The sequence below is a fragment of the Megalobrama amblycephala genome, linkage group LG4 (assembly GCF_018812025.1).
Source record: "Megalobrama amblycephala isolate DHTTF-2021 linkage group LG4, ASM1881202v1, whole genome shotgun sequence".
Lineage (NCBI taxonomy): Eukaryota > Metazoa > Chordata > Actinopteri > Cypriniformes > Xenocyprididae > Megalobrama > Megalobrama amblycephala.
This window is the reverse complement of record NC_063047.1, coordinates 41,407,540-41,414,341: the sequence shown is the minus strand read 5'-3', so window position 1 is coordinate 41,414,341 and position 6,802 is coordinate 41,407,540.

The window sequence follows — 6,802 nt, the reverse complement described above, 5'->3', positions numbered from 1 at the left end:
GCTACCAGAGGAATGAGGCGGAACTGGGAACTGAGGACCAAGGCGGAGCTGAAGGGAAGGTGGAACCTGGAGGAGCCGAAGGGGTGGAGGGATGAAGGGCAGTTGAAGGCCCAGAAGGTCTGTGGAGCAGGCAGAGCAACATCTGACCAAAGTGATGCCAGAGGGACAAGGGAGACTGGTGGAGCCTTAAGGACAATGGTACCAAGTGGAGCCAAGGGAGGGAGGAGCCAAGGTGGAACCAACAGGTAGACAAGCTGAGGTGGAGTGATGGACTCAACGGCTGGAAGCAGAGCCAGGGGATCCTCTTGCCAAGACAGAGCTGGTGACCAGAAGATCCAAGGCAGATCCAGGTTGCTTGGTGAAGCCAATAGCAGAGGGACTGAAGGGAGCCAGCAGAGGTGGAGCCAAAGAACTGGCTGGTTTGGATAGAGGAGATGGGAGAGGGAGGCTAGGTGGCAGCATCATCAGTGACAGCAGGAATGGTGGGAATGTGGGTGGGGCTTTCTTCCATGCCCTCATACTCCACAAGCAAAGGATAACTTCAGAAAACTTTTTTTCATTATCTCATTTTCTCATCAGTCTGTAAAGATGTTACAATTAATAATGGGGGGATTCTTCTGTGCTCCATATGCACAGCCTCATGCCACATTGGCAAGATCTTAGCTTTCTGGTTCCAGTGTGACACATCTGCATTTCCTTTTGAAGGAACAGATGCACATTAATGACTGAGACAAATCAGACACAATTATTTGTTAGTTCACCAATAGTAGTTCACCAATACCACTTGGGAAATGTATAAACATGTATCCAAGTTTCCCATCTCATGACTTTTCTTTCATGGGCTTTATTCTATGTATTCATTTTCTCTTTTGAACTAGTTTGGTATTAATATTCCAGAGTTGCAATGTATAGTTAACTGGAATCACATGGGTAGCATGTTTGGTATCTACGGACTCCAACTTTCGATTCCTATTTGTTAATTTATGTTATGTCCATACCTGTGCAACACATCAGTATTACAAGAATCTTTAATAGTTCTTATTCAGGGACTCAGCTTGTTAATCTTTCTTGGTCGTAAAAGCCCTGACAGGAGGTGTGTTGTCACCCGGAAAAACACCTTCACTGGCTGCATCAACTTTAAGAGGTTGGGCTTTGATCAGAGGTTAAAAGCCAGCGAACAATGCCACTCTGTCTCTTTTCCTTGCGTTTGGACAACTAAACGGAACCCTCCTTGCCGCAGGCCTAGGCCTACAACTCAGCCATGTGTTCAACATAGAAAACATAGAAAAGATTGGCAACAGCTTCGGACTGAATCCTCAAGATCTCTCCTCAGATGGCAGAGCCGATGCTCCTCAGCCTAAAGGCATCTTACAAGTATTGTACATTTGAACACTAAATAGCAATTTAGTATTGATGTGTAAAACTTACCTTTGTCAGCAAAGGTGTTTTATTACTGAGGAAACTGATGATTCTTTTCCAGATTGTCTTTGAATTTTTCCTATTGCTCTAGTAACAGTACCTCCTCCGGTTCAACTATATCATTACTCATTCTTACCTACAATACATATGTGTGTGACTTTTGTTGTATGTTATGTGTTTGTTAGTTTAGCTATGTGTTTGTGAGTTAGTTAATAAAGATTGTGCACAATACATGTTTGGTTCTGACTCCGTCTGCTAATAAATTGCCTCTGAAGTGATTTAGATCCCGAACCTATGCTCTAAGTAGCACAGTGTGATAAGAATGTTATTTTTCCATAACCTGGAAATGAACATTTCTTAGAATTATTAAACAATCAACACTAAGTGTTCCCTGGACAACAGGTTAATTGATTGTAATATTAAGATTAATGTAGCTATATCCAGTAAATCTGATTAACAGATTTACATATTCATAATTAATCATAATTAATAAATCATATTGAGTTATGAATTATTATTAATATTTCCCCTTTGAGTTAATTTGCTACAACATGTAATGATGACCATGTTTGATGAGTGTCTTTTAGAAAGACTCTAAGGACATATCACTTCTATAATTTTAGCTTAAGTAGTCCATGAATTGAAAAGTATTGAAGTATGTAAAGAAATGTAATACAGATAATTTCCAGATAACAAATGAGTTTAGCTGAAGACATTGTTTTGTATTTTGAATAAGTGTGAAAATAAGTAACAGATAGGAAGGACAAACCAATGCTCTTATGCTCCAGGGGCACTTCCTCTTCAGACTAGGCTGGGAGCTTGAAAAGGCTGTTAGGTGAGGGCTGCTAGAAGCTCTCTGGCTCCAGGCAGGCACTCATGATTTCTAGGAAAGAGGCAGGCTATCACTTTTATTATTTTAACATATGACAGCTATAAACTGAAAAGGTTACGGTTATGATCTCAGATTGTATGAAAAGGTAGAAACAAAGAAAACAAAGTAGTTAAGTTGAAGACAGTGTTATAAATACTAAGTAATAAAGTAATAAATACAAACTGATGCTCCAATGCTCCTATGCTCCATGGGTGCTTGAACAGTCTGTAGGGTGTGGGCTGCTTGTGCAAAAAAATGGTGCACTCCCTGTGGTAAAGACACAGACACTGGTGCTCCCTCTGAGACTAAGGCAGCCTTGTCCACTCTCCAAGGGAAAGAGGCAGGAGATTGGAATGGGGCAGGTATGACTGCTCCCTTTGGAAAATAGGTGGGTATGGGAGTTGTCTGTTTGAAGAGTCCGTTCAACTCCTGTGTGAAAGAGAAGAGCACAGACTTTCCCTGTGTGAAAAAGGTGGGCAAAGCCACACCCCCGGGAAAGAAGCAGACAGAGTCATTCCTCATGGAGAGAATTGTGAACAGGTGCTCCATGTGGTGACAAAGCAGGTATGGGTGCTTCATGTGGGGAACAATCATGCAAGGGTGACAGTCTCTGTGGAATCCCAGTAGGAATGGATACTCCCTGTGGGGTCCCAGCAAGAAGTGGTGCACCCTATGGTGTCCTAGCAGGCACAGGTGCTTCTTGTGGGGATCACTTGGGCATGAGTGTTCCCTGTAAGGTCTCAGCAGGACCGGGCAGGGGCGATCTGTAAAATGCCATTTGGTTACATCGGCGAGCTGTGCTGGAAAGAGATGATCACCCACGGGACCAGAGCGAGCAGATTGACTGGGACAGCCGCTTCTGGCCCAAGATAATCTTCTGCCAAACCCACCATCACTAGCTTGACTGATGTCTCATTCCAGCATTTTAGCAGGTTGAGGTGATAAATTTGACATGTTGACATAAATTTGACCAATCCCGCCTGAAGCAAATTCTCCATGGAGAGCCGCCCCAATGTGTGGAGTTTTGCTTGGAGATACAGGGCATACTGAATTTTGTTATGGCTGTTTGAAGGCCCCTCCTCCCAAGTCTCGCTAATGACATCAGGCACCCCACATGGCTGCCGTCCATAGAGATACTCGAACAGGCGAAAACCCTATGGAGGCTTGTGGAACCTTATGCACCACGAACAACAGAGGCTCAAGCCAATTATCCCAATGTTTGCCATCTTCCCTTAGAAAGGGAAGGGACACCTTAGTTGTCCTGCCATCAGATTACAATGAGCTGCCTGGAAAAAAGATTCCCGACAGCTTTTTGGAACTAGAAATTGGGTTGTATCTTCTTTTGTCTTTGAGTCTTGGGCCACCTGATACAACCTGTCCCTTATTATGGCAAAATATCCTTGATCCTTGTGCATCCGCACAAAGAATTCCCAATAATTGTGTAAAAGCAGGTCAATCCGTTCCCAAAATCAATGGATGTCTAAGGTGGGAATTAACCACCACCTTTACTCTATGCGTTTTTCCCCTTAATTGGATATTAGCAAGCACTAGAGGGTAATCCACCACACTTCCTTGTACACACCTCACCTTAACCTTGCAACTCATATCCAATGCACTGTTTTGCATCAGGCATTTATGAATGGAGGTTTGGTAACAGCCTGAATCCACCAAAGCCTTATATGTACCCCCTTATTACTCACAGGTATTAGGTACTGCCTGGCTTGTTCAAGGGCAGCATGCAGGGAGTCAGGGAACTAGATCAATGTCCCGACCTCCATAACTGGACACCTGTCCTGGAAATGGCCAGTGTCCCCACATCTCCAGTGGACTGGCCAGATTCAGCGACACTGGGTGGTGGCACTGGACCCACTCAGCAGTACTGCATGTCAGTTGAGCGATAACCTGCTCCAGCACCACCAGGTCGATCACTTCCACAACATCGCGAGTCTGGGTCAGCAGCCACTTGCAGCAAGCGTCCCGGAGCTGTTGGGCCATCACGAAAGGCTGACCATCATCCCCCAACTCAAATGACCTGAAGCATTGGCGATGTTGTTCGGGGGAGCGGCTGACCCGTTGCAGAATGGCCCACTTGAGGTCATCGTATGCAAGGAGGTTCTCCACAGGCAACTGTTGGGCTGCTACCTGTGCCCCCCCGGTAAGCAGCGGGATCAGGCGCACCAGCTATTGGGCGTGAGGAAGCAGAAGGAAGCAGTTCTCCTGCTCCAGTCTGAGGTCCATGAGGGCTTGGTGTTTTGTCTGGTGGAGACTGGCGAGTGATTTGACCAGCTCCGCAAGCAGCGTTTATTGTGCTGGCTGCATGGCGGCATGTCAACTTCTCTGTCCCGGGTTTCAGCTCTTGAGGGATGTAGATTCTGGCAGATCCTGCCTGAAGATGAAGCTTACTCCCTGGACAGATGGACATCAGCAATGGCATCTAAATGTGTGATTTAACCTTGTCTGGACTCTTTATATCCACGGAACGTTCTAAGGAATGTGGCAGTCATGATCACCTATTGATGACACTTTCAGTTCAATAAGTCACGCTGACGTAACAAAGCAGCGCTTTCCTGGGGGGACCGTCTGTCCACACACAGCACATTCCAGAACTCCATAAACCCAAAATTAAAATATGTGCTACTTTATAAATGTCTCTAAAAGCAATATCACACTTGCAGTTGTGCTTGTTCTGATTATCAGTAATTGCTGACTTAAATTTAGGTCTGTTCCTTGTGCATAGCTGTCATGTATTTGGAAGACCTGGAACATAGCACGCACACACAATCTGAAGTGCCTTTATGGTGGATTTTGGTCCTTTTTTGAACTTGAGAGCCATGGTCCACAGAAATAAATAACAGCATGCCGGTTTAAAAAATATAAACCCAAGTAAATAATGACAGAATTTTCAATTTTGTGTTATATAACATATCCTAAAACGAAATCCAACATAACAATAAAGGACTGCATAGCTGCCGGATTAATGAGGACACTGGAAGGAGGAAAAGAAGAGGGAAAAGGCGAGGAAAGGGTGAGATGTCCTTCGCTGGGTGAAGAGTAGGAGAGTGGGTGTGTTGGAAGAGATGTCAAAGGAAAAAAGGGCCACATGGCATTCACGCTGAGCCCTGCTTCACTCAGCAAGCTGCTGCACAGACGCCTTGACAGGAACTTCCATGCAAGGTTAACAAGATGCAAAATTATGAACATACAGAATGGGTCAGTCTGTCTTTCTGCATAGCATGGGACTGAAGCAGAGCTCTCCTGGGATTTCAGACACCTCAGCACTGCAGGCTTTGCAGAAACAGCATTTAGACCGGCATCAAACGTGAGTGGATGGCAGCATCAGTTGGAGATTGCAATTGCAGTGGGATTTGTGTGAAAATGGAACGGTGTGCTCGCAGCTGAGAGGAGACAAATAGCACAGCGTCTCTCACTTGTTGTCTTTTGCTTTCAATCATCACTGTAGCTTCTTGTTCCACTTGAAGAACAGGGCAAAAAGAAAAGAAGCATTTCCCCCATTCAAGCCAAAAATGAACTAAAATGTGATTTTAATAACATTGAACAATGAAAAGGTTAAAAATGTAAATGTCTTTTAATTCAATTTTCCATAAGATTCTCATAATGTTAATAAATCAGGGCCAAAGAAACCAGTGCCATTTAAAATCTTTATCACAATATGCCATCAAAATGGATTTAATTTGTGTGCTCCTCCATCTGTCTGGTTATTAATTCAATATTGAAACAGGAAATATGATTTTCGTTCCCTTTGGTCAGCTTCAAACATTGTATGGAATAACACTAATGCTCTCGATCTCATTGTCATTTCCTCTCAGCCCAAAGCCCGGAATGGTGTAATTTACATCTCATTGTCCTGAGAAGGAAAAGAAAGGAGAAAGTCACGCTTTTCAATTTGAAAGCGAACATTATTTTTTTTTTTTGCTCAGTAAATTAAAGAAAGGCGGCTCTACCGATGGCTTGAGCCCTTCAGGTGCCTGACAATCACTGAATCTGGAAAATTGCTCTGCCTCCCAAGAGTAAAACAGCCAGAGACGTCATTATCCCACTCTTTTTCCCATCTGTAGGTCGACTAGATATATCACACCTCAAAGAGCGATAAAAGAAAAAAAACTGCAAATTGGCATGAGTGAATGTGTGAAAGCAGTGCATTACAGAGAAGCTCTCTTGTTGTGTAATTAGATAATTTATGTAAAATCATGCAATGAAAAGTGATTCAGGGTGAATAATAATTAGGCCTTTGCAGAATAAGACTGTGTAGGATCTGCAGATGAGCAGATGATTTAAAAAAAAAAAAAAAAAACACAAGCAAAAACACCTCTCCTCCAGTGAGGCTCTTTGTCACTATGGGATCTTATTGCTTGTTAAGCTGCAAAGGAGAGAAAATAACAAACTTAAAGCCCAGTTCAAGAAGAAGAAAATTAGAAAGGGGCAAATTAGCATCTTATATAACATTATCAATTCCCACCAAGAGCACTTTATGAGGACACATACCCATCATCG